Source organism: Heptranchias perlo, chromosome 6 (assembly GCF_035084215.1).
Source record: "Heptranchias perlo isolate sHepPer1 chromosome 6, sHepPer1.hap1, whole genome shotgun sequence".
Lineage (NCBI taxonomy): Eukaryota > Metazoa > Chordata > Chondrichthyes > Hexanchiformes > Hexanchidae > Heptranchias > Heptranchias perlo.
This window is the reverse complement of record NC_090330.1, coordinates 73741741-73767456: the sequence shown is the minus strand read 5'-3', so window position 1 is coordinate 73767456 and position 25716 is coordinate 73741741. Positions and strand designations below refer to the sequence as shown.

Genomic DNA, 25716 nt, shown 5'->3' with positions numbered 1-25716 from the left:
GGGGAATGAGGCAGGAATTGACCACAATGGACTGGGCAGAACTATTAATGGATAAAACTATGGGTAAACAGTGGAAGATGTTCAAAAAAAGTATTTGGTAGAATACAAGTCCTGTACATACCTCCAAAGGGCAAGAGCTCTATATGTGTAATTAAACAACCTTGGTCAACAAGGGAATTGAGAGATAGTATAAAACTAAAAGAAAGGGCTTTTATGAAGGCAAAGAACAGTAGAGATCCAGCGAGAAATATAAAGAACAGCAAAGGAATACAAAGAAGGCGGTAAGAGCTGCAAAAAGGGAATATGAGAAAAAGCTTGTGAGGGATATCATGGACAACACTAAAGGTTTTTACAAAAAAAAAAGACAGAAGCAGGTGATATTGTAATTGGTAATCAGGAAATGGACTTACTAAATAGTTACTTTGTATCGGTCTTCACAGTAGAGGATGTGGATAAAGCACCAGAGATAAAAGGAAATCTAAAAATAAGTCAAGGGAGGAACTAATTAGATCCAATATAAGTAATAAAATGGTGATGGAGAAACTAATGGTTTCCACCCCAGGGAATTAAAAGAAGTAGGTGAGGGAATTGTTGATGCTTTAGTGATAATTTTCCAAATCCCTCTCGATTCGGGAACTGTCCCCTTGGATTGTTAAACTGCCAATTTAAGAAGGGTAGGAGAAATAAACTAGGAAATTATAGACCTATTAGGCTAACTTCAGCTGTGGGGAAGTTACTAGAATCTGTTAATAGGGATAGTGTGACTGAGCATTTGGATAAATATGAGCAGGTCAGAGAGAGCTTGAATGGATTTGTAAAGGGTAAGTAAGACATATCTAACAAACCCAGTTGAATTTTTTGAGGAGGTAACTAATGTGATTGATAAGGGGGTGTCTATGGACTTCCAAAAGGCATTCAATAAGGTTCCACATAAGAGACTGTTAACAAAAATGAGAGTGCATGGATTGAATAGGAAAACCTATTGGCTTGGATAGGAAATGGGTTAGGAGACAGGAGATAGAGAGTAGGGATGTCGCAATTGGCAGGATGTGACAACTGGTGTCCCCCACGGATCTGTACAGGGGACTCAGCTTTTCACTATATTTATAAATGACTTGGATGAAGGAATAGAGAGCCATATAATCTAAGTTTGCTGATGACACTAAGTTAGGGTGAACAGTAAATAGTGTAGATGGCAGTAGAAAGTTGCATTGGAACATTGACAGGTTAAGTGAGTGGGCAAAACTGTGGCAGATAGAATTTAACATGGGAAATTGTGAGATTATCCACTTTGGACTTAAGAACGATAGATCAGAGTATTTTCTCAATGGCGAGAAGTTGGGACTGTGGACGAGCAGAGAGATTTAGGGGTCCCAGTACAGAAATTGCTAAAAGCTAATGGAATGTTGGCCTTTATCTCAAGAGGCTGGAATACACAGGGATGGAAGCTACCTTACAGCTCTACAGAGCTCTGGTTAGATCCTATCTGGAGTATTGCATTCAGTTCTGGGCACCACATCTCAGGAAGGATACATTGGCCTTGGAGGGGGTGCAGCACCAGAATGATACTGGGGCTAACAGGGTTAAGTTATGAGGACAGGTTGCATAGACTAGGCTTGTATTCCTTTGAATATAGAAGATTAAGGGGTGATCTAATTCGAGGTGTTTACGATGATCAAAGAAGTTGATAGGGAGGTAGAGAGAAATTACTTCTGGTGGAGGTGTCCAGAACAAGGGGGCGTAACCTTAAAATTAGAGAGAGGCCATTCAGGGGTGATGTCAGAAAGCACTTCTTCACACAAAGCTTAGTGGAAATCTGGAACTCTCGCCCCCAAAAAGCTGTTGCAGCTAGGTCAATTGAAAATTTCAGAACTGAAATTGACAGATTTTTGTTAGGCATGGGTATTAAGGTTATGGAACCAAGGCAGGTAGATGGAGTCAAGATACAGATCAGCCATGATCTAATTGAATGATGGAACAGTCTCGAGGGGCTGAATGGCCTACTTCTGTTCCTAAATTCATATATATGGACAGCATTGATGACGCCAAGGAAACTGGTGTGCTCCGAATCTTGTGTATGGGATAAATGAAGTTTGTCATCTGATATAACTGCATTGCCTTGGCCATTCATTTATTCTGATAGAGTTCAAACTAGCAAACAGTTTTCTGCTAAATCTCTGTTGATAAAGCTTCGAGTAGTGACAGCAATGCTATGTTGTAAAAAGTGTAGTAATGTAGTGTAATCATTCATGGACCCTTGTCACAATTTGTGTCCTCTCACAACTCTTTTTATTCCAGATAATGGCAGATTACGGTTTCCATTGGCAAACCCACTTCCTGTATGAGTTGAAATTTACAATTCAAACAGCATACAATGAATGGCAGTAGTGGCATTCAGTGCCAAGAATATATCCACTTACCACAGGATTAAGCACTGGATGTCATATGGGATTTGCACCATAAATCCCTAATCCCTAATCTCCTTAATAAGTGGAAAAATAAAATGCTGTCAGACTATATAATTCAGGCTAAACCTATAAAAAGTTTTATTATAATAGGTAAATTTACACAGAAGCAAAATAAATACAGCAAGATGCTGACCATTTTAATACTTATAAAAGAATAACATTGAAATCAGTCCATAAGAGTTTAATTCTTAGTCCAATCAATTGCAAGACTTCCTGGTATGATGTTTGTATTTACCTGACACCAAAAGAGATCAGATATTGCCCTGAAGGCAACTAAACTGTATTGAAGCAATAACTGAGTTTACAGAATATGTCTTAAACTAAGAGGCCTTTGAGTGCTAAACTGTCCATCAAGCCAGGTCAAAGATATAATGGACCATTTTTAACACAACACCCTTTAACATTTATTTTAGACATCAAAACCTTGGCATCTGTCTAACTGAAATATACAAATAACATAATAAACGGATCTTTAATTTGGTTACCCTGTATTTAAATGCTCCTGGGGATTCAATCCAAATGACCAAACTGTACATCATAAGCTACAGAAAAAATAAAGGTATGCCACAAAAGATGCAGCTCACAATAGTCCATTAAAAAATTTCAGTACACTAGCCTAGCTAAAGAAATATCACATGAAAACATATAAAGTAGGAATTTTATGACATGATGCAGGACAGGGATTCAAATCTGTCATAACAATTGATATGCATGATGCTACAACGAGAGATTTACTCTGTTGATATGTTAATGCTGAAAGAAAAGTGTTGTATAATCTAGTTTGAAGATAGTTTACAGCTATCATAGCTTAGCCCCAGCGTTAGTATGCCTGGCACTCACCATTGTACATCAATGCAATATTCTATGCGTTAGCATTGAAATGTAAAATGTATTGTAACTTTCACCTAGTGGGTTTTACCCACCTGAGAAGCCACTTTAAGTTGCTTGCTTGTAATTTGTTTAAAAGCACAATCCCGCTCTGAGTTGTTGAGACTCCTATGTAAATCACTGACAGGTGTCTAATGATTCCTAGATATAACCTGTTTTGACATGGGCTCATCTGCATTTATTTAAATACTAGTAAGAGGCAAGATTGACAGCTTGCTACCAGAACATGAACCATCATCAATTTTGACACTAACTTTCAATATTGCTACTCTGATGCTAATGCATGTGTCAGGATTTCTTTTTCAACAAGCAATTGCAGAGATGGTAACAGTTAGCTGAATAGATGCCTTTTGAACAAGTTTAAACAAGTGTTATACCCTTTGAATTTTATGTTTCTGTTTATGGGCCAACTGCTATTTTTTTTGTAAAATTATCAACATTAAATACATTTTAAGTTGGTGGAAAAAGCCTTTTATAATTTGAAAAAATGCTGCTCATAAGTTTATATATCAAACTTAAAATAAGGAACATTTTCATAGCAAACATATTGCACAGAAAGATACCTGTCCACTGAAAAATGTATTTTTAATTACTACATATTTTTTTCAGTTAAAGGAGATTGACCCATTAACTCACCAAAACTTCCCACAACCTTTCCTCCCAGCTATGTCATAGCATATAGAAAATTGTTACTGCTATTGACTAGTGATTCATATTTGTATCACTCTTGACTCAGTGGTAACATTTTCGCCTGAGTCAGAAGGTTGTGGATTCAAGCCCCACTGTACAGATTTGAGCACATAATCTAGGCTGACATCCCAGTACAGTACTGAGGGAGTGTTGCATTGATGGAGGTACCATCTTTCAGATGAGTTATTAATTGAGGCCCTATTTACCTTTAAGAGATTCCATGGCACTATTCAAAGAAGAACAAGGGATGTCCTGTCCAACATTTATCCCTAAACCAACATCATTAAAACAGATTGTTGGACATTTATCTCATTGTTTGTGGGACCTTGCTGTGCATAAATTGACTGCCACTTTTTCCTACATTACAACAGTGACTACACTTCAAAACTAATCATTTCCTGTAAAGCGCTTTGGACATCCCAAGGATGTGAAAAGCACGATATAAATGCAAGTTCTTTCTCTCTCTGTATGCAACACTCATTGATATGGAAAAAAAATACTTAATTTCTGGTCCAAGAATGAACTCGGGGCCTTTCTGAAAGAAATATTAAATTGGCCCCAACTGATCTTTCTAATTCAAGAAACAATAAAGACTGTAGAACCAAATCAATAATTATATTTTGCATTTATGATGAAATTTGAACAGCTGAATTCCTACTTACACAAAGCAGAAGCCCCTTTCAGAGCTTAAAGAAAATCATTGCATAAAACTCAAGTGACTGGTTAGTAAGACTATCAAGACAAATTGTATTCGCTTAAAATTGCATTCCCAACTAGAGACAAGTTGGACTATGGTGGCTTGAAAATACAAAAAACATGATAACAAAAGCAAAAAAATTCACAATCCATAAATACAGAGCATCACAGTGGAACTACCACACTTCTCAATTTACTATTGCCAACTCACGAGCCATTCTCATTGGCATATCATAAATATTTCACTATGTTGTCTCTAAAATGCAATGGTCAGTTGAAATTGCATTAATTCATAAATTATCATGTGCTTTTTTATTGATAAAATGTATGCTAAACCATGCATTGAATACAGGAATGAGTTTGTCAATATTCATGTTAGCAGCTAATTGAGGTGATAATTTAGATGGATCTCACTAGTCTGATGTACCCAAGTATTATATATCATCTAGTTCAATGTCTCACCATTGAATCAGGTATTAAACAGGTGTCACAGGCTAGGAGCAGAGATTTATTTTTCCTGCTGTTTGCATATGTTGCCTAGTTTAGCTTCTGAAGTGGATATAAACAGAAATGCTGGGAATTTCCTCGGAGCTGCTCCTGCTCCACCACTCTAACTTCACCGGAAGAGTGGCAGAAACTCCATTTACGCGCAAAACTGGGGTTCCTGCTGCCCTTCGGGTGAAGTTACAAAGACGGAGCAAGAGAAACTCCAAAGCAATTTCTCAGCTATAGATTTCTCAGGATGTAAGTATAAGGGCCGATTTTACAAAATCACATTCCTCGCTTGGAGCGTCACCCACCGGAAATTTGGGCGTGAGCTCCATTTGGGTTTCCACATGGTAGATAGATACTTCCAGAGGACAAGGCTCTGCATGAAGAATGCAATTTTTTGAACTCGGCCCAATAATATAATCAAAATCACCTTTCAGTTTTCAGTTCTGGCAAAGGGGTGATACCCGAAACATTAATTATCTTTTCTCTTTGAAGTCAGTGGAAAGTAAAATCGGGCAGAGTGTAAAACGGGTGGCCAATCTGATCCTATCAGTTTCCTGCCAGACGGGTTAGGTTTAAATCACCCCCATCGTATATCAAAGACTGTTTCTAAACAGTAAACTAATTACAGGGCTCAGCTTGGGGGAACCATTACTACAAGAACTGTTGGGGATCAAAAAGAATGCGAAACACACTATCTCAGAGCAACTAGGGATGGGCAATAAATGTAGCTTAGCCAGTGTCACCTAAAAATACATTTTAAAAAGCTATAACTTATTAAATCACCTTATTTCAGCACAAAGTTAAATTTACAGATTTCCAAATCTCTTTGCTTTGGTAAAAACCAATGTGTATGTAGTGTATATGCTCAATAAATGCAGATAAAGAGATAACACTGGAATGTACAGCAGGTCAATAAACAGCTGAAAGGGAACATTTTGGGTGTAATGGTTCATCCAGTTTTGACAAAATATGAAACTTGAAACACTAACCTTCCTTTTTCAGATGTTGATTGACCAGCTTTTTGCAGTTACTGCTTTTTTAAAATTTTAGATTGCTAGCATTCGTGGTTTCCCTTTTATACTTAAGATAGACTGTACTTTTTCTGTATGTATACTTTGCACTTTTTCCCCACTATCTCTACCAATTGAGCCTCAAGCCATACTATTTTCTTGTGTAGGCAGAGCAGGACAATAGACCCAGTAGGTATCTACACAGGCATTGTCAAATTGCTGTGTGCTTTGCTTCAGATGTGTGACTGCTAGCCCCTCACCTCTAAATGAGTCCTTTGTTGAGGGAGTAAGTTTGCTAGTGAGCTACACAGTTTCACTGATGAGATTGCAGTGGTCCTAGACCTGCATAAGCTGTGTATTGCAGGGGCTCTGCAATCCTGCATATGTATCAAGCACATTCAGGACTGTGGCAGTTGACTAGTGTTGCCTCCTCCTATACCTAGGATACCATGCACCTCTGGGGGTGGAGGATGGGGGGAGGATCCGATCATGTTCTCATGAATCCCATACATTGTATGCTTTCTCTCTTGAGTCTTTGCAGAAGAGTTTGCAGCCTGTAACATTGGTTTTCCTCACTCAATGGTGTCCAGTTCTGCAGTAATTTTGCAGAGTAAAGAGCTAAATTTGCCTTTCAGATGTTTAACTGGCTTCTAATTGCTGTTAGAAGCTGATGTAGAGGAACTGTCCTGTTCTCTTCTCATTGGCTGTTCCACAGTGGGGGAAGAGAATGCCCATGTTTTTACTCATAGACTGAATGGGGTAGAAATTAGTCTGGGCCCGTCATAACTGCTGTCGAGCCAGGAGCACACCTGCTCCTTCCGGCTCCACATTAAAATGTAAAAAAAATGTCTAACCTTTTTGGTGGTGTCTGCTTGCTAGGCCACATTCAGCAAAACCTAAACAGAGGAGACTCAACACCTACTCTGCTCAGGGCAGCCTAATTTCTCTGAGGGGTCTTAAAATAGGCATTAGGCCCCTCATTAACATAGCAAGGGGCCTAGAACCTGTTTTAGTCAGTCGACCTGCATGTCTTGGGGCACAAGGCATCACCCTGCAAAATCGATCATTTTTAACCCCATTTTTCATCTGGAAAATGGGTGCAATGATGACCAATTTCTACCTCAATATAATAAAATCATGTTTAAACTAACAGGAGTAAATTCTCCGAAAAACTTTTAGTAACCCACAATTAGCCTATGCATAGCAAGCACGCAGCAATTTCTAGGCTAGGAGATGCAAACTGTGACGCATTCAATTCGACATAGAAAGCCTTGTTGCCATAAAAACTGATTTTTCTTAAAATCAAGCAGTATAACTTGTATCCACTCCATTCAAACAAGGGAATTACGTTCCCTGAATCCTTCCAGATTCCTCATTTGGTAAAACAGAGTGTGCAGAAACCCAACCGACAGTGCCACATTCCTCCTCCCTCCCCAAATTTAAGGGATTATGGTTGTAAGCAGTCACTGTAACGAATAGGTCATGGCCGTAGACTCCCTTGAACAGGGACCCACACTGTGGTGAAGTGCTTTAAACTGAAGAATATTTTATGTATGCTGCGGTGATTACATCTGCACAGAGTTTTGTTACAGGCAGCCCCATGAAATTGTTTCTGGATGTTTTGGTTAACCAACCACTGAGGTGTGGACGTTAGGGTTTTTAAAAATTCGTTCATGGGATGTGGCGTCGCTGGCAAGGCCAGCATTTATTGCCCATCTCTAGTTGCCCTTGAGAAGGTGGTGGTGAGCCGCCTTCTTGAACCGCTGCAGTCCGTGTGGTGAAGGTTCTCCCACAGTGCTGTTAGGAAGGGAGTTCCAGGATTTTGACCCAGCGACGATGAAGGAACGGCGATATATTTCCAAGTCGGGATGGTGTGTGACTTGGAGGGGAACGTGCAGGTGGTGTTGTTCCCATGTGCCTGCTGCTCTTGTCCTTCTAGGTGGTAGAGGTCGCAGGTTTGGGAGGTGCTGTCGAAGAAGCCTTGGCGAGTTGCTGCAGTGCATCCTGTGGATGGTGCATACTGCATCCACAGTGCATCGGTGGTGAAGGGAGTGAATGTTTCGGGTGGTGGATGGGGTGACAATCAAGCGGGCTGCTTTGTCCTGGATGGTGTTGAGCTTCTTGAGTGTTGATGGAGCCGCACTCATCCAAGCAAGTGGAGAGTATTCCATCACACTCCTGACTTGTGCCTTGTAGATGGTGGAAAGGCTTTGGGGAGTCAGAAGGTGAGTCACTCTTTGCAGAATACCCAGCCTCTGACCTGCTCTTGTAGCCACAGTATTTATATGGCTGATCCAGTTAAGTTTCTGGTCAATGGTGACCCCCGGGATGTTGATGGTGGGGGATTCGGCGATGGTAATGCCGTTGAATGTCAAGGGGAAGTGGTTAGACCCTCTCTTGTTGGAGATGGTCATTGCCTGGCACTTGTCTAGTGCGAATGTTACTTGCCACTTATGAGCCCAAGCCTGGATGTTGTCCAGGTCTTGCTGCATGCGGGCTCGGACTGCTCCATTATCTCAGGGGTTGCGAATGGAACTGAACACTGTGCAATCATCAGCGAACATCCCCATTTCTGACCTTATGATGGAGGGAAGGTCATTGATGAAGCAGCTGAAGATGGTTGGGCCTAGGACACTGCCCTGAGGAACTCCTGCAGCAATGTCCTGGGGCTGAGATGATTGGCCTCCAACAACCACTACCATCTTCCTTTGTGCTAGGTATGACTCCAGCCACTGGAGAGTTTTCCCCCTGATTCCCATTGACTTCAATTTTACTAGGGCTCCTTGGTGCCACACTCGGTCAAATGCTGCCTTGATGTCAAGGGCAGTCACTCTCACCTCACCTCTGGAATTCAGCTCTTTTGTCCATGTTTGGACCAAGGCTGTAATGAGGTCTGGTGCCGAGTGGTCCTGGCAGAACTCAAACTGAGCATCGGTGAGCAGGTTATTGGTGAGTAAGTGCTGCTTGATGCACTGTCGACGACACCTTCCATCACTTTGCTGATGATTGAGAGTAGACTGATGGGGCGGTAATTGGCCGGATTGGATTTGTCCTGCTTTTTGTGGACAGGACATACCTGGGCAATTTTCCACATTGTCGGGTAGATGCCAGTCTTGAAGCTGTACTGGAACAGCTTGGCTAGAGGCGCAGCTAGTTCTGGAGCACAAGTCTTCAGCACTACAGCCGGGATGTTGTCGGGGCCCATAGCCTTTGCTGTATCCAGTGCACTCAGCCGTTTCTTGATATCACGTGGAGTGAATTGAATTGGCTGAAGACTGGCTTCTGTGATGGTGGGGATATCGGGAGGAGGCCGAGATGGATCATCCACTCGGCACTTCTGGCTGAAGATGGTTGCAAAGGGTATAATAGGATCAGTGATAAGACAAAAATCATTAGGATTAAAAACATATGCAGTGGAGAATTCATGCCTAACAATGTGCACTGAAGTGTAGTTTAGTTGATAAAATAATCCAGCATGCAAATTTCAAAAATTGAATGTTAAGAAGACTTATTATTTAGTACTTTCAGTTTTGTGGTAAATCAGCTATAATTCAGGAATATGTTTGTTTAAATAAGAATGGAAAGGTTAATGAAAAAAGTCCTGCTGCAATTGTTAGTATCTAAAGCTGCATACCATTGAACCTTCAAATTATCGAGCTAAGTTTTTTAATTGCACTCTCCCAACTTGGAGCCTCACTACCCATAAGTGCACATCTCCTGTTTGCCCTCTACTACTGGAATGTCCCCTATAATGAAATGAAATGAATCACTAATAAATTCCGTAGTCAAATTTTTGAGTAAATACTATAAACATTGTCATTTATTTTGTTTATTGTTTTGAAAGCATTAAGAAATACTATTGGGTAAATTCAATGCTCCCAATACGAAGCTGCACTCGAAAAAAGCATAGGTCAGGGAATCAACAGTACAATGCTTTAGCCTCATTTCCCATCCACACTCTCTTCGAGAGTGGGAATTGGTGAATTTATCCTCATTCTTTGATGGTATTCAATATTTTTAACTATATATATTTTGTTTAATCTTTCAAATAACACCTTAAGCTTTTTTTTTTCTTTTCCTCCTTGAATTTGTCAATGTGCATTCTCGCCCATCTTTGATTTGGACTGGTGACAGGATCAAATTTGTCTTTTCAAGGTGATGCCGAAACTGTCTCATTTCAGCATGAAATTTGTGATATTTCTCACCAACCTACCATTCCCTTTTTTGGGAAAGAGGGAAGTGTGTCAGTGAGTGTCCTGCAAGATGTTTGGGTGATGTGGCTGTCATGGTTGAATAGCTCTCAGTGAGTGTGGCTTGCAACAGTGGTAATTTGTGAGTGAGATGAAGCATCTGAATTGAAGGGTTGAGTACTGATTGAAAGAGTTTGTTGGTAGGTGGGCGATGGGGGGTGTAGTGCGTGGAGCAATGGATGAGGCTAATGGTGCAGTTGGTAGGATGACAGTTGAACTCACTCACCTTGACCACTTGTGTCAAATCATTGAACTTCTTCCTGCACTACTTTCATGTTCTTGGCACTATGCTCCTGGCATTGACCTCGTCCGCTATTTCCTCCAACTGCCTCTTGAGCATATATCTGGAGGGCCTCTTGCCCCCCGGCGGATAAAGGATGCCCCTCCTTCTGTCCACCTCTTCTGCCAAGGCCTTTAGTGCATCATCTGAGAACCTTGGTGCTCTTTCTCTCACAGGCACAACCATTCTTCAATTTATTGCAGCACAGATTCACTTCAGAATTGACTTCCACCACTTCCTGCAACCACAGTGTACCTCCTCTTTAAGAGCAGCAGGCTGCCTTTAAGTGCTGCTAGCCACTCCTGATGTCTGGGCCCCCTGCTGATGCATGCAGCCAATCAATTAAATGACCAGGCAGCACGAATGTTATGTGCTGCCTACATTGCAACGGATGGGCGTGGGTTAATTGCGCACCATAATCCCAACGTCTGTTTTCAGGGGTTATCCAATATAACCCCCAAGGAGTTTAGGAAAGGAGATTACTTGGTGCAGAAAATGGGTGAGAAAAAAAAACATTTAAAGCCTTTACTTGTGCTGTTGTCCCTTTTATCATCCTGTCCTCCCCCTGTCCTTTTTAACTTCAATTTTACTTTTTCTAAATCATATAGGAATGATTCCATGATCTGGTGATATTCCGGGGAGTACATCAAGAAATTGTAGCCATTAATTTTGAAGGACAGAAAATAATGGGCTTGCGTGTTGATGATTTCGCAGGATGTGCTCCCCACTCAGAGTGCCAGGTTTCAGATTCACCCTGTAACATTCTACATAGATAAAGACCAGGATTGCTATCCTGGTGTAAGAGCCACCAGAACTGCATCACATAGGCACTGTGCAACTGGGGACGTACAGTGGAGAGTCCATTTCATGAGTATACTTTAAATATGCTCTCTGCACTGGTGTCTTGTGCAGGAAACGTGACTATCTTGGAGCTGGGAGGGAAGGAAATCATGGCAGTTTGTAACCTCTAAATATTAAGTAGCCACATGTGGAGAAACCTGTGTGCCATTTTAAACACTCAAAAATGATTGCAAAATGTTAGTAGCCTTTCCAAAGGCTATATGGAGGGGAAGAAGTGACGGGCAAGGAACAGGCCAATTTCATAGAATGATACAGCACAGAAAGAAGGAGGCCATTCGGCCCATCATGCCTGTGCCGGCACTTATTGCAAAACAGTCCCCACCACTTAAAATGTCTACGTTTAAAGCAGGCAGTCGTTTATATCAGCCAAAAAGTGATAACCATTAGCCATTTAGAGTAACGTCAATTTCAAAGTTGCTGGTTATAGCATCTTAAGTGCTCCATTTGTTTCTGGAGGGAATTGCTGTTTCCAGCATCATCCCTGTGATATTGTATGTGACATACACATGAAAAACTGATGTGTGTTTAACAAAAATTACACTTCATGCACAATAATCCCAGCAGCCAAAACAACCTTATTGTTTAAATGGTTGTTCGGTGAAGGAGTTAAGATTTTTATGTTTTTCCCTCCTCTCTGGACCTTGCTATAAGCAGTGGGTACTGTATATGAGCAAGTGGCACACTGCACTGACCCCTGGATGATGTCTGGTGAAGTGAATGTGCTGTTGCATAGGTGCATGTGAGGAGGGTTGTCCTTTTTGTCACTTTAGAGCTGCCCAGAGGACACTAATGCACCATGCCTGGCAGGAGATAGCTGCCAAGTTCAACCTTGTCCATGGCACCTACATGTGAACTGGGATGGGAGAAGATGGCAAACTATAAGGAATCTGGCAGGTAATACTACCCAACAGTGCCAGGAAGATAGCCCAAGATTTCACGAGACAAAGTATTGCCTGTCCACCTGTTCCACATTTACTGCTTGTCCGGCCTCTTGTGCTTTCCTCCTCCCTTCAACGAACCATTGGCAGCTGTACATTTAGCCGCCTAGTCTGCATGCTCTGGAATTCCCACCTAAACCCTTCTGGCTCTCCGCAAACCTTCTTATCCTTTGGGACTCTCCTTAAAACCCACCTCTTTGAACAAGCTTTTGTTCACTTTTTTTCATATCTCCTTCCATTGTATTCCTTACATCCCTGTGAAGTCCTTTGGGATGCTTTCCTACATTAAAGGCACGTTTTAATGAGCAACACAGACCCAAGTTTAATGCAAGTTGCTTGATCTCAGCTGAGCACCAGTGAACATGTTACAATTGGTTTTAGTGCCCTAAATCCTAATCATTACCTGGTGACCCCCTCCTGTATATTTGTGTGTTTGTATATATGAATGTTGGGTAAGAGGAAAAACTAGGCTCGGTTATGGTGCCCCATGACAAAATAATTTATCACTCACCTACCATCCAGACTCACGCATGAAAAATTAGTATTTGAGTAAGTTATTCAAGGAGGCCCTTGCACCTCAGTGAAATGAATTTGGGCTGTTTTGAACAGTTTCTAGATGGGTCTGCATCCCCAATACAAAACTAACCATATTGCATCCAAATTGACCCTAAAGTGGCAATCTTAGTGGCCTTGCAAGAAAGGTTGCTATGTGAAACATAAATCTCATGATGGTGCAATAGAAGGTGTCCTTTTGAGATGTGTTAAACCAAATTGGGGAAGATCTCCTTCTGTTTTATATATATATATATATATCAAATCAAATCATAACAGCGTTTCTAAAAAATGTATCTACAGTTTTGTAGCACACAGAGGAAATCTTCCAATAGTATTAGGAAGATCTTTACCTTCATCTGACCAAATTAAATGTTGTGCTCGATGTTGACGCTGGCTACGAAAATTGGGAAAGTGTTTCATTTCACAGCAAGAATTCCCTCACACCTTCATAATTTTAAAGACCTCAATTAGGTCACGCCTCACTTTTCTAGAGAAAAGAGCCCCAGCCTGTTCTGTCATCCCTGACGGTTATAACCTCTCAGTCCTGGTATCATCCTTGTAAATTTTTTTTGCACCTTCTCCAGTGCATCTATATCCTTTCTGTAATATGGAAACTAGAACTGTGCACAGTATTCTAAGTGTGACCAAAAAGTTCAGATGACAACCAACTGTTTCACGAAGAAGCAGTTCCACATGTGGGACCATTCATGATTGTGACTGTAATGCTGAAAATATTAATACATTTTTATTTCTAGCAACTGGTTCAAAAAAAAGGAAGAGGCACCAGGAAGGTTATGAACATGGCTGCACGTGTTGATTGTCAATTTACGACAAAGAATACAGTATAAAATATTGGCCTCCAGGTCAATGCATCCAGATAATAGTAGAACCAATTCTGTGATCTGGCACTCCCAATTGTAATGAATGGAAAATCACACTGCGTAACAGTGATTTCCCAAGATGTGATCCCTGCCTGCCACTGGATGTGCTTGGTTACAGAATCACCCCAAGTTTTCATCAATTGGACACGACTGTCTACTGAACCCACAAGAAAACCATCTTTGCATAAATCACTGAAGTAATTTAAAGATAAACTCCACCAAGATGAAAATGTTGGTGAATTGAGGAAAACAATTAACTGTTTATATTTTTTGTTAATGTCTTACTGCCTTTCAACGCTTTCCATAAATTATATATACAGAATTGGGATGGTAGAGAGGTGCTAGTGCAGAGGCACTATGACCACTCCTCCTTGGGCATTGTGTGTGCCTGTAGTGCAGGAAGCTGACCTTGCGCTATGATGCAAGGACTGCTCAGTACAATATTAGTGTCGTGCTCCCTGTATCACCCACTCCTACAGTGGCAAACACTAGCAAAGATACATCCAACCTGTGGGGCTCTGCTAATGAGTTGTAGGATAGAGCATTGCTGATGTACAGAGCATGAGTGAGGAGTTTGTTTCTTGCCAGGTTATGGGGCAGAAGTGTAGATGACTTTTGTGCATGGAATGGCACAGGCATTTAAGTATTGGTGTTGTTTATTGCAGTGTGCATTAAAATGTCTTCAGTAGTTCTGCAAACATCTCCAAGTTCCTGGTCAGGATCCACTTCTGCCATTGGTTGAGACAGGTTCTTTTCTTCTCCATTTTCCCTTGTAAGGCAAAGTTTATAAGGCTCAGCAAACTTCAATAAGTCAAATGAGTCAAATCTTTGTTTCTAACTCCCAGTGATTTGCTGCACCATACTGCTTCATTACATTTCTATTTAAATCTATGGGTGTCTCAAAGAGGCTATAAGCCAGGGTTCCAATAAGTAAGTTTGGTCCTCTAGTAACAGTTCAAGGGGGAAGTAGTGAAATCCCAGACCCAGGCCAATAATGCATGCAATGCATCTCTGCATGATGTAGCTGTGCACTGCAGTTTGAGAAATTTGTCACAAATCTCCTGTTATTTGGATTTATCCAATGGCATAAAATTTCAAGATGTGGAGATGCCGGTGATGGACTGGGGTTGACAATTGTAAACAATTTTACAACACCAAGTTATAGTCCAGCAATTTTATTTTAAATTCACAAGCTTTCGGAGGCTACCTCCTTCCTCAGGTGAACGATGTGGATTTTCCACATCGTTCACCTGAGGAAGGAGGTAGCCTCCGAAAGCTTGTGAATTTAAAATAAAATTGCTGGACTATAACTTGGTGTTGTAAAATTGTTTACAATAACATTTCAAGGCAGCATCATCCAGATAGCCACTAACAGATTTACCCCAGTCCTCAAAGTCATTTCAACATCTGGCTACAGGAGAGAATGCCCAATTTTGTCATGCCATCTCTCTGGTCCCATGAAGATATCTTTGCATATTTGGAGGCACTGAATGCCTTGGCCTGTGTGACCGGATGATATTTTAAGTATAGCTTGGTCTTGAATACTTAAAGTTTGTCCACTGCTGCCCCTCCTCCTCCCCAGAACCTGCTGAGAGAGAGATGGCCAATGCTCTACCTATAGGTGCTTGTAAGTTTTGTGCAATTGCAGCTCCCATGGCAAACACCCACATATAGGAGAGGAGGTGCAGCCTTAAGAAAGTGTAAATAGCTTCAGTATTGAAAGTAGGAAATAAACTGCAATAAGGTTGGGTCAAAATACAGCTTTTTACAGCAAACAAGCAGAATCCCCTTTAAGAGATTCCAACATGACTGGCCCTCAGGGTCTACCCTCCATTGGCCGCTTGAAATGGGCCACTGAGCGACTGCAACACTGTTTAGAAATTGAGAATGTAATTAGTGGGCCCAGTAGGTCATTAAACATAATTTAAAGGGCCTTAATGAGCCTAGTGTGTGACAGGTGTACAGGCTCTCAGTGGCACAGATGCTTCAAGACCGTATTATATAGCACACTGTGCACTGGCACTACATTCATTCACCATCACTTTATTAACTCTTATATGGTTACAACTTGTGAATTTCACATCAGGTAATAATCTCAGGGAATAAAAAATATCAATTGCAGTCTAGCAGGAATCATATTCCTTTCCAATGTGTTAATGAACAGCATAACAAGGAAAGGTCAAGCGATTAGACAATCACAGCTCTAGGCTGAAAGAAAGCCAAGCCAAGTATTGTGCATCAGGAATGAAGAATCATGGTAAAAGGGAAAATATAAAAATAGAGCACCCACATTTCTCTTCTCTGTGGAAAATGGTGCTGAAATGTGAACAAGAACTTCCTGTTGCTGCCACTTGCTGTAATATGCTTATATTTGTTCTCGGGTTGTGGGCGATGTTGCCAAGGCTAAACTTATTACCTGTTCCTCACAACTCTGAGAAGGTGGTGGTAGGCTTTCTCCTTGAACTGCGGCAGTCCTCATGGCGATGATGCTACCACAATGGTGTTAACGAGGAGAAATTCTCTTGTAGATATTCCTATGGTTCTAGTTGGCTACCTAAAGTATAGTTAAGTGGCCGAATCATAGAATCATAGAATGATTACAACGTGGAAGGAGACCATTCAGCCCATCGAGCCTGTGCTGGCTTTTTGTAAGAGCAATCCAGTTAGTCTTCTTCCCCTGCTCTTTCTTTGTAGCCCTGCAATTTTTTTCCTTTCAAGTACTTATCCAATCCTTTCTTGAAAGCCCGATTGAATTTTCTTCCACCACCCTTTCAGGCAGCGCATTCCAGATCGTAACTACTCGCTGCTTAAAAAAAAATTCTCATGTGGCCCCCTCGCTTCTTTTGCCAATCACCTTAAATTTATGTACTCTGGTTCTTGAGCCTTCTGCCAATGGGAACAGTTTCTCTTTATTTACTTTATCTAAACCTTTCTTGATTTTGAACACTTCTAACATAACTCCTCTCAACGTTTGGCTCTAAGGAGAACAACCCCACCTTCTCCAGTCTATCCACGTAACTGAAGTCCCTCATCCCTGGGACCATTCCAGTAAATCTATTCTGCACCCTCTCTAAGGCCTTCACATTCTTCCTAAAGCACGGTGCCCAGAATTGGACAGAATACTCCAGTTGTGGCTGAACCAGTGTTTTATTAAGGTTCAACATAACTGCCCTGCTTTTGCACTCTATGATTCTATTCAAAAAGCCCAGGATCCCATATGCTTTTTTTAACTGCTTTCTCAATCTGTCCTGCCACCTTCAAAGATTTGTGCACATATACCCCAAGGTCTCTCTGTTCCTGCACCCACTTTAGAATTGTATCATTTAGTTTATATCGCCGCTCCTCATTCCTCTAGCAAAATGTATCACTTCACACTTCTCTGCACTAAATTTCATCTGCCATGTGTCCGCCCATTCCACCACCCTGTCTGTCCTCTTGAAGTCTATCACTATCCTCCTCACTGTTTACTACCCTTCCAAGTTTTGTGTCATCTATAAATTTGGAAATTGTGCCCTGTGCACCCAAGACCAAGTCATTAATATATGTCAAGAAAAGTAGTGGTCCTATTAGCGACCCCCTTCCTCCAGTCCGAAAAACAACCGTTCACCACTACTCTCTGTTTCCTGTTCCTTAGCCAATTTCAAATCCATGCTGCCACTGCCCCTTTTATTCCATGGGCTTCAACTTTGATGACAAGCCTATTATGCAGCACTTTATCAAACGCATTTTGGAAGTCCATAAGTCAACCGCATTGCCTTCATCGACCCTCTGTTAATTCATCATAAAACTCAACCAAGTTATTCAACACAATTTGCCTTTAACAAATCCATGCTGGCTTTCCTTTATTAATCCACACTAGTCCAAGTGACTGTTAATTTTCTCCCGGGTTATCGTTTCTAAACGTTCCCCAATCACTGAGGTTAAATTGACTGGCCTGTAGTTGCTGGGTTTATCCTTACACCCTTTTTTGAACAAGGGTGTAACATTTGCAATTCTCCAGTCCTCTGGAACCGCCCCCATATCTAAGGATGATTGGAAGATATTGGCCAATACCTCCACAATTTCCACCCTTACTTCCCTCAGCAACCTAGAATGCATCCCATCTGGACTGGGTGACTTACCTAGTTTAAGTAAAGCCAGCCTTTCTAGTACCTCCTCTTTATCAATCTTTAGCCCACACAGTGTCTCAACTATCTGTTGTTTACTGTGACTTTGGCAGCATCTTGTTCCTTGGTAAAGACAGATGCAAAGTATTCATTTAGTACCTCTGCCTACATACGTAGATCTCCTTTTTAGTCCTTAATCAGTTCCACCACTTCTCTTACTACCTGTTTACTGTTTACATGCCTATAGAAGACTTTTGGATCCCCTTTTATGTTAGCCGCCAATCTATTCTCATACTCTTTCTTTGCCCCTCTTATTTATTTTTTCACTTCCCCTCTGAACTTTCTATATTTAGCCTGGTTCTCACTTGTATTATCAATCTGACATCTGTCATTTGCCCTCCTTTTCTGTTTCATCTTTTTTCTATCTCTTTTGTCATCCAGGGAATTCTGGCTTTAGTTGTCTTACCTTTCCCCCTCGTGGGAATGTACCTAAACTGTAGCCGAACCAACTCCTCTTTCAAGGCCGCCCATTGTTCAATTACAGATTTTCCTGCCAATCTTTGATGCCAATTTACCCAGGCCAGATCCGATCTCATCCCACTGAAATTGGCCCTCCTCCAATTGAGTATTTTTACTTTAGAGTGCTCCTTGTCCTTTTCTATAGCTAATCAAACCCTTACGACCGCAGACAAGAGTCCAGGATGGTATGTTGCCTCCCTGGTGCCAGGGTTAAGGATGTCACTGAGCGGCTGCAGAACATTCTGGGGGGGAGGGTGAACAGCCAGAGGTCGTAGTCCATATCAGCACAAACGACATAGGTAGAAAGATGGATGAGGTCCTGCAGGCAGATTTTAAGGAGTTAAAAAAAAGATTAAGAAGCAGGACCTCAAAGGTAGTAATCTCCGGATTACTCCTGGTTCCATGCACTAGCGAGTATAGAAATAGAAGGATAGAGCAGATGAATGTGTGGCTAGAGAGATGGTGCAGGAGGGAGGGCGTTAGATTCCTGGGGTATTTGGACTAGTCTGGGGAAGGTGGGACCTGTACAGGCCGGAGGGGTTGCACCTCAACGGAACTGGAACCAATGTCCTTGAGGGGAGGTTCACTAGTGCTGTGGTGGTGGGGGGGATTTAAACAAATTTGGCAGGGGTATGGGCACCAGGATGTAGCAATGGAAAGGAGAAACAAGGGGTACAATGGATCGGGAGAGAAAGATAGCACGAGAGCAAGTAATAGTACAGTGTTAGGTGGGGTCAGACTAAGCGAGAGGACAAGAAAGCCTAAGACTGGTTTGCAGTGCATGTGTGTAAACGCTCAAAGCGAGGTAAACAAGATTGGTGAGCTTCAGGCGCAAATAGCCACATGGGAATACGATGTTGTGGCGATAACGGAGACCTGGCTCAAAAGGGCAGGATTGGGTACTAAATATTCCTGGATACAAGGTGTTCAGGAAAGATAGGGAGGGAAGGAAATAAAGGAGGGGGTGGAAGTATTGATTAAGGAGAATATTGCAGTGCTGGAGGGAGAGGATGTCCTGGAGGGGTCAAGGACAGAATCTATTTGGTTAGAGTTAAGAAATAAAAGAGGTGCCATTACACTACTGGGTATATTCTATAGGCCACCAACTAATGGGAAGGATATAGAGTACGGGTACGGTAGCGTAGTGGTTATGTTACTGGGCTAGTAATCCAGAGGCCTGGACTAAAATCCAGAGTCACGAGTTCAAATCCCGCCACGGCGGCTGGCGAATTTAAATTCAATTAATTAAATTTTTAAAAAAATCTGGAATTAAAATACTAGTATCAGTAATGATAGCCATGAAACTACCGGATTGTCGTAAAAACCCATCTGGTTCACTAATGTCCTTTAGGGAAGGAAACCTGCCGTCCTTACCTGGTCTGGCCTATATGTGACTCCAGACCCACAGCAATGTGGTTGATTCTTAATTGCCCTCTGAAATGGCCTAGCAAGCCACTCAGTTGTAAAAATCTCACTAGGGATGGGCAATAAATGCCGGCCTTGCCAGCGACGCCCACATCCCGTGAACGAATAAAAAAAAATAGAGAAGCAAATTTGCAGGGAAATTACAGAGAGGTTGCAAAAGCTATAGAGTAGTGATAACTGGGGACTTCAACTATCCTAATATGGACTGGGATAACAATAATAATATAAGGGGAAAAGAGGGGGAGGAGTTTTTGAAATGTGTTCAGGATAACTCTGGCCCAACGAGGAAGGAGGCATTGTCTGGATTGGTAATAGGGAATGAGGCAGGCCAAGTGGAGCAAGTGTCAGTGGGGGAGCATTTAGAGAGCAGCGATCATAGTATCATAAGGTTTAGAAAAGCTATGGAAAAGGACACGGACCACTCAACTGTAGAAGGGAGAAGGGCCAATTTCAATGGGATGAGAACAGATCTGGCCCGGGTAAATTGGAATCAAAGGTTGGCAGGCAAAACTGTAATCGAACAATGGGCAGCCTTTAAGGAGGAGATGGTTCGAGTACAGTCTAGGTACATTCCCACGAGGGAGAAAGGTAGGGCAACTAAAGCCAGAGCTCCCTGGATGACAAAAGAGATAGTGAGTAAGATGAAATGGAAAAAAGGAACGTATGACAGATGTCAGGTTGATAACACAAGTGAGAACCAGGCTGAATATAGGAAGTTCGGAGGGGAAGTGAAAAAGGAAATAAGAGGGGCAAAGAATGAGTATGAGAATAGACTGGCGGCCAACATAAAAGGGAATCCAAAAGTCTTCTACAGACATGTATACAGTAAACGGGTAGTAAGAGGAGGGGTGGGGCCGATTAGGGACCATAAAGGAGATCTATTCATGGAGGCAGAGGGGATGGCCGAGGTATTAAATGAGTACTTTGCATCTGTCTTTACCAAGGAACAAGATGCTGCCAGAGCCTCAGAAAAGGAAGATATAGTTGAGATACTGGATGGGCTAAACAATGATAAAGAAGAGGCAATAGAAAGGCTAGCTGTACTTAAAATAGATGAGTCACCTGGTCCGGATGGGATGCATCCTAGGTTGTTGAGAGAAGTAAAGGTGGAAATTGCAGAGGTACTGGTCATAATCTTCCAAACATCCTTAGATACGGGGGTGGTGCCAGAGGACTGGAGAATTGCAAATGTTACACCCTTGTTCAATAAAGGGTGTAAGGATAAACCCAGCAACTATAGGCCAGTCAGTTTAACCTCAATGGTGGGGAAACTTTTTGAAACGGTAATCCGGGACAGAATTAACAGTCTCTTGGATGAGTGTGGATTGATTAGGGAAAGCCAGCACGGATTTCTTAAAGGCAAATCGTGTTTAACTAACCTGATAGAGTTTTTTGATGAGGTAACAGAGAGGGTAGATGAGGGCAATGCAGTTGATGTGGTGTATATGGACTTTCAAAAGGCGTTTGATAAAGTGCCGCATGGTAGGCTTATCATCAAGATTGCGGCCCATAGAATAAAGGGGGCAGTAGCAACATGGATACAGAATTGGCTAAGTGACAGGAAACAGAGAGTAGTGGTGAACGGTTGTATTTTGGATTAAAGGGAGATGTACAGTGGTGTTTCCCAGGGGTCGGTGCTGGAACCACTCTTTTTCTTGATATATATTAATGACTTGGGATTGGGTGTACAGCGCACAATTTCAAAATGTGCAGATGACCCAAAACTTGGAAGGGTAGTAAACAGTGAGGAGGATAGTGATAGACTTCAAGAGGATATAGACAGACTGGTGGAATGGGCGGACACGTGGCAGATGAAATCCATGCCGCAGAAAAATGCAAAGTGATACATTTCAGTAGGAAGAACGAGGAGAGGCAATATAAACTAGAGGGCACAGTTCTAAAAGGGCTACAGGAAAAGAGAGATCTGGTGGTATATGTGCACAAATCGTTGAAGGTGGCAGGGCAGGTTGAGAAAGCGGTTATTAAAAGCATACGGGATCCTGGGCTTTATAAATAGAGGCATAGATTACGAAGGTATGGAACTCATGATTAAACACTGGTTCAGCCACAACTGGAGTATTGTGTCCAGTTCTGGACATCGCACTTTAGGAAATGTGTGAAGGCCTTAAAGAGGGTGCAGAAGAGATTTACTAGAATGATTCCAGTGATGAAGGGCTTTAACTATGCGGATAGACAGGAGAAGCTGGGGTTGTTCTCCTTGGAACAGAAATGGTTGCGAGGAGATTTGATAGAGGCATTCAAAATCATGAACGGTCGAGATGGAGTAGATAGAGAGAAACTGTTCCCATTGGCAGAAGGGTCAAGAACCAGAGGACATACATTTAAGGTGATTGGCAAAAGAACCAAAGGTGACATGAGGAAATTCTTTTTTACACCGCGAGTGGTTAGGATCTGGAATGCACTGCCCGAGGGGGTGGTGAAGGCAGATTCAATCATGGCCTTCAAAAGGGAACTGGATAAGTACTTGAAAGGAAAAGAATTGCAGGGCTACAGGGATAGGGCAGGGGAGTGGGACTAGCTGGATTGCTCTTGCTTAGAGCCGGCGCAGACTCGATGGGCCAAATGGCCTCCTTCCGTGCTGTAACCTTTCTATGATTCTATGATCACTGTTCCCTAAATGAAGGGCTCTTCCTCATGGTTCGCTTTCTACCTGGATGTAGGCTTGCAGATTGCTTCTGGAATGGCTGACCTGACTCCGAGAGAAATCCATGTGCTACACCACAACCTGTTTCCATCAAGATATTTAGAGGGTCTCGACAAGCCTGAGACAACCATGAGTAAATATAAACTTCCGTTAAGGGATTAGTCTAAGATAGATCTTTGTTTTCCAAAAGGGTATACATTTTGAGTAGTCAGAAGATTTTTTTAAATTCTTAATAAAAACAGAAAATGCTGGAAAAGTTCAGCAAGTGGGGAGAAAGAAACAGAGTTAACGTTTCAGCTCAAAGAACTTTCGTCAGAACTGGAAGAAGTTAAAAGAGTTAAAGTTTTTAAGCAAGTACAGAGCCAGGGAAAGGGGAAGAAAGAACAAAAGGGAAGGTCTGTGACGCTTTTGTTCTTTCCTCCCCTCCCCCCCCCCCCCCCCCCCCCACCCTCCTTTCCCTGGCTCTATATTTGCTTAAAAACTTTGGGCAAGAAATTGGGCTGTGTAGCACCTGTTGTTTTGGCCTTACGCGCCCCCCCCCCCGAATTGCCAAGATGGCGTCTTGGCTGCACACACAGATTTGCGTATGCGCAAATACCGAAAGCCGGCTGCGTGTAAAATAGGGAGAAAATGGCTTCAATCAGTGTGCAACGCTGATTTCAAGCGATAGACACCATTTTGGAACTTAACGCTCAACTCAACGCACAGTCTTAACCATGACCATCTGAATATGTCTTAGATTGCCTGGAAGACCCCCACCAGTGCTATTGAAAGGGACCATACAGGATTTACAGGTTACTGGCTGCATTATTGCATCTGGCTTCCGATACAGTTGTAACTGTCCTTGGAGGTCTCCTATACTTGAATGCTAGGACGCGAGGACGTAGCCTAACATTTAGAGCCAGGACGTGCAGGAGGGAAGTTAGGAAACGTTGCTACATGGAACGGGTGGTAGAAGTTTAGAACGCTCTTCTGCAAACAGCAGCTGATGCTAGCTCAATTGTGAATTCTAAATCTGAGATTGATACATTTCTGTGAACCAAGGGTATTAAAGGATATGGGGCTAATATGGAGTTAGGTCACAGGTCTGCCATGATCTCATTGAATGGCGGAACAGGCTCACTTGCTGCCTCCTGATATGTGCCACCTTCTCCTGCAAGAAAGCAGGACGTGTGCCTGTCATGATTGAATAGCTACTAATGTGTGAGGCCTGTGAGTTGTGGGTGGGCGGCATGAAGCAGTGGTAATGTGTAAGGGTGAGAGGATTGGAAGAGTTGAGTACTGTTGGAAAGAGTTTGTTGGTAAGTGGGTGGTGGGGGATGTAGTGGGTGGAGCAGTGGATGCAGCTAGTGGTGCAGTTAGTAGGAGACGCCACTTGACAGTTGACCTCACTCACTTTGACCACTCATGTCAAAGTATTGAACTACTTCCTGCACTGCATCCACGTTCATTATGCTGTGTGCCTGGCATTGACTTCGTCCCCCGCTGCCTCCCACTGTCTTTTGGGTATATGTCTGGAGGGCCTCTTGCCCCCCCGCACCCCCCCCCACCCCCGCAGATTTAGGATGTTCCTCCTTCCCTCCTTCTGTCCACCTCTTACGCCAAGGCCTCTAGTGCATCATCAGAGAACCTTGGTGCACATACTTTCGCAGGCCTGGTACAAACTCAGATCGGCAGATTGGTGAGGTCTGGCATGCAGATTGGAGGATGTGCGATTTAGTAGTGCACAACCTTTATTCAATATTTTAACATAATTCATCAGTATGTAAACATAAGGATGGGACCTGCATCTGTGTTTTATGTGTGCGATGTCTGATTTCCGATCAGACTCCATGCAGACAGCTGACTGTTATTTTTAGAAAATAACAGGTACCGGTTGCCTTTACAAGATTTTAAGGGACATCCTCTCTAAGAGATTTGGGCTCCCCCTGCTGGTGGAAAGTGCGAATTGCATTGAATCCTCACGTCAACTCTGATTTCCAATACTGCTTTGAAGGTAAGTCCTCAGGCTTGACAAAAGTCTCGTTCTGCCTGCGCAGGGGCCATCGGGCGCAGTTAATAGCGGATTGCGTTACCCCGCCCATTAATCGACCTTTATCCAATTTTTTCCCCCTTTAAATCTTTAACATCTTCCAGTTCTGACGCAAGGTCTTTGACCTGAAACGTTAACTCTGTTTCTTTCTCCACAGATGCTGCCTCACTTGCTGAGCTTTTCCAGCATCCGCAGTATTTTGCTTTTGATTCGGTGTGTTTTATAGTTGTTAAAACAATTCTAAATCGTGCATGAACCGAAGATGTTATTTAATTCTAATGTCGATTCTCTAGCATGTATAAATTATTGTTTTCTTTTCAAAGACATGGTTTATGCTTGAAGTTTCCTTAAATGTAAAATTAAACCGTGTGAAGTTAAAAAGGCATTTCCTCAAATTAAAGAATAAAATTACCTGCGCCTTTTGTCCCTACAGATTTTAATGGAAATGAAAATCTGGCGACTTCTATAATGGGCGGGTGATCGACTCCACCAGTTTATTGCCCAAGGTGAAAATCAACCTCGAGGTCTCCTGCCACCCTCTCTTGGCTGGAGTATGGCAGGTCATGTGATCAATCAAAACCCCAAAATAACTCATGGAAAAATAAAGTAATGAACTGCAACAGTTGCAAAAATTTTTTTTAAAAAAGACATCAAAATGCAACAAAGTTTAAGACTTGTCTTTCAAAAATAATTATCAATTAGGCAACAAACCTATTTACACATTATGAGCAGTGTATGATCTACCCCAAACTGTTTAAGTTACATAGAGTTCTTTTACAGATGGGTAGAAATAACGTAATTACAAAATAGCTCAATATGGTTATTTTCATGACATTTACTAGGTTCTGATAAAGCTGGCCTCTCAGTCACTCTCAGTATTCATTTTAAATGATATTGGCTTCCCCTATGTTATTTAAAGTAAATAACATTACTTTTAATAGAATGAAAATTATGAGG

The 25716-nt window shown here is 42.1% G+C and overlaps 1 protein-coding gene and 1 long non-coding RNA gene across 2 annotated transcripts in view; one reads left to right on the top strand and one right to left on the bottom strand.

Moving 5' to 3' along the window:
- The window catches only part of myo16 (myosin XVI), a 773985-nt gene that overhangs the window by 726379 nt on the left and 21890 nt on the right, over window positions 1–25716 (bottom strand). The gene's annotated exons all lie outside the window — the stretch shown is intronic.
- On the top strand, window positions 798–25379 carry LOC137322558 (uncharacterized). Its single transcript, XR_010963175.1, has 3 exons — window positions 798–821; window positions 22744–22860; window positions 25193–25379. It is a non-coding gene; the product is annotated as an uncharacterized lncRNA (long non-coding RNA).